At 30.1% G+C, this 3,342-nt stretch overlaps 1 long non-coding RNA gene across 1 annotated transcript; it reads left to right on the top strand.

The window, feature by feature from the left end:
* The first annotated feature begins 341 nt into the window (after positions 1-341).
* Positions 342-2,733, top strand: LOC149540409 (uncharacterized). The gene is made up of 2 exons (XR_016356009.1): positions 342-406; positions 2,332-2,733. It is a non-coding gene; the product is annotated as an uncharacterized LOC149540409 (long non-coding RNA).
* Positions 2,734-3,342: the final 609 nt, after the last annotated feature.

The following is a 3,342-nucleotide window of genomic DNA, read 5'->3' as shown; positions in this document are numbered from 1 at the left end:
AGACTGTAGTTTTCGAATCACTTTTTTGAATTAGTTCACTTTTCGTACATCGTGCTTGTTTCATATATCCTATGGTTTGAAAGATTTTTTCTATTAGAGTAAATTTTATTATATTTACTTTCTTTTTTTGATTGGCTGAAAGCATTATTCCTGGCAGTATTTTTCTTTTTAAGTTGAAAACAAAAGGAAAATAAGAGAAGTGCTTAGAAATGTGGCTTGTTGCATGAAGCTACATGCTCAGAAATGTGGCTTCTTGCATGTCATAGATTGTATTAAAACTTAGCATATGTATTTAACAAGTGTTCTTCTATTATTGTTTGTTTTGTGCGGTTTAGAGATCAATTTAATGTTGGAGCTGCCCTTCTCTTGATTTCATCTCAGCCCATTGTACTCACATTTCAGTTAGGTAAAGAATTGTTCCTTGCATTTCTATTGAATATGATTTGCGCTTCCATCTTTTCAATGCTTGGAAATTGTCATTATTATATCCAAAATGTTTGATATGATCAAGGCTTACAATTTTCATGCCTCTTATGTTTTTTTTTTTGGATTTTCTTGTGCATCTGAGAATTTATTACATTCATACTAGAAAGTAGATATTGGAAAAGAACCTGTACTATTTTCTTATATTGGAAAGAAGGCACTAGGAAAGAAGTTACATGCTCTTCATTTGAATGTTTTCCTCATGGTAGAAGCCAATGGCAAAGTGGAGAAGCTTAATAACTCTAATCTGGTAGCCAGTTTGGGAAAGTTGTAACTCTAATCTGGTAGTCAATTTGGAAAAGCTAAAGTGATCATTGTTGTGAAGCCATTTTGAACATTAGAATTGTATTTAACCAAACATTTTAATTCTTGGTATTTAATAACATCTCTAGATGGAGTTCCTTTTAGCCATTGAACATGGTAGGAAGAATATCTGGTACAAGATTTTCTTTCATCACAAAGATTCACAATATCACCTTGACCCTCTTCTTTTTATATATATGGTTGCTACTGAATATCAATAATAGTTAGATTTCAAGAGGAAATAGTTGACATTTAAGCCAGTTTGATCGAATAGATCTACTAAATACATTTTTGTAAAGTTATTGATTTGTTATATCAATGTCTTCTTTAGTTGCTTTCTAGATTGAATCTACGCTAAACCATGCACTAGTGGTAGTAATTATAGCCCTTGTATCATGCTTCTAATTATGTTGAGCACTTTATGTATCCAATCATGCAATGGTCAATCCAAAAATCACAGTGGATTAGATTATCGAGATAATGATTTACTATGGAAAACATGGGTTTGGATAAAGATTCTCTAGATGCTCTCCCGATAGCTAAATATAGATCAAAAAATATGAATGATTCTCTAAAATGTGTAGTGTGTCTCTCTCCATTTGAGGAGAATGATAAAATTAGGGGTTTTCCTAACTATTGTCATCATTGTCATACATAGTGCATAAATATATGGTTACAATCCCGCACTAGTTGTCATATGTGAAACCAAATGGTCTCATCGAGTCAATCACCTACTATAATGAGTTCAAACAGAGGGAGAGAAGTCAGTTCATCAATGGAGAAAATGTGACTATTGTTTGCTTGCATCTGGTTTGAGGGAAGAGGGTAGAGAAGTTCTAGTGCAGTGTAGTAGTCAAGCAAAGTGTAGAGAAGCGCAGAGTAAGTGCATTAATGCTAGTGAGCAAGGCTTTGAATCATCAAGGAATGCTTGTTGGAAGATGAGCGGTATACATTGCTATTGAAATTGGACCTCCATCTTAATAGTATCTTTATTTTTTTCTCCAAAACTCCATATAGAGAATAGGGCTCTAAGTAGGCATGTGTCTCTTCCCCAGAGTCTCTCGTGGCTTGTTGCAAGCTATCTCATGTGTCATTTGCATGAGGATTCCTCATTTACATTTACTTCATCCCCACAAATCACTCGTGAAATCTATATAGCTCCTCCTTTTCTTCATAATAATTCACCATTTTATGTTGAAAGAAAACTTCTTTACTCAATTTATAGTGCAATGAAACTGATAGCCAAAAACAATTTTTACTTCTCATTATTGACATAAATATCACTTTCCTTCTAAAGTTTTGGTGAACATTTCTATCACTTTATAGATAAATTGAGCTTTACTTTATAGCATAGTGATAAATGCACATTTCTATATTTTACTCAACATCTTTTAATATTCTCTGAAAGTAGAGATTGCATCTATTGCTAGGGCTTATATTATTTTCTTATTTTAAAAATAAGCCAAAAATAAATTTGAATAGATATCATTAATTTCATTTACGTTTATTATCTATTTTAATAGTCCCCATTCCTCTCATATACAGGCACACAATTTTAAACTTAGCTAGTGGCTGGAAGTTTTGAGATAACATTTGAGGAGGGGTCAACAACAATGCTCCTCTATTGCTTGAGAGGTCAGCAAAGCTTTGCTAGCAATCTTCCACCTCACAACACAAATAAGCTTCTAGACAAAATATATATTGACAAAACACATGAGGCCCTTTCATAGTGGAGAACATGGCTAGGCAGTGTAGATTGGGATTGGCTGATATTTCAATTTGGGACACCAAAGCTCACAAATTTAGTGCTTAACTTTTATTCTTTCTGTGGTTCATGGTGTCCCTTCCCTTATGATTTTTGCATCTTGTTGTACATTAAATATAATAATTGTATGCCAGTTTTTAATCCTAAAGTTTATAGTAATTATTTCATTGAAAAGATATTTATCTTAAGTTTTATTATTTTCTTGATTGGTGGTTGGAATTTTTTCCAAGGTTTAATATTTTTTCATTTAAAACTTTAAAAATGAGCTTTAATGACCAATTAAAAAACTAGCAATATTTTTTTAATCGATATAGTTCTAATTTAATTTAATCAATAGAATATTTTTATTCATTCTGATATTTCTTTTTTTAATAATTTCATTTAATTTCTATGACTCAATAAATTTCTCCACTTTAGTACCTTTTAACTCATAGGTATTTTCTATATTAAAATTTTGAAAATTGATTTTAATTTGAATTTGAATTTTAAACTTTGAAAGAAAGGGTTAACTTTAGGTATTTCACATTCAAAGTAAATTACATGTTTAAATATTTTCTTACTATGTAGATCATAAATTACATGTTTAAATATTTTCTTACTACGTAGATCACAATTTAATGAACTAATCTATCCTAGATAATTGAATATTTAATTTGTATATTATTTCTTTTTTTTTCTATATTTAAATTTTAAAAAATTGATTTTTTTTAATTTAAAAAAGATTAGGTTAAATTTTAAGTTTATATATTTAAATTGATTGATTATATCATTCCATGGCTTATTAAGATGTA

Source organism: Cupressus sempervirens, chromosome 9, assembly GCF_028749045.1.
Source record: "Cupressus sempervirens isolate cs-2001-9-10 chromosome 9, ASM2874904v1, whole genome shotgun sequence".
In the NCBI taxonomy this organism is placed as follows: Eukaryota; Viridiplantae; Streptophyta; class Pinopsida; order Cupressales; family Cupressaceae; genus Cupressus; species Cupressus sempervirens.
This window is presented reverse-complemented; position numbering and strand designations above follow the sequence as displayed.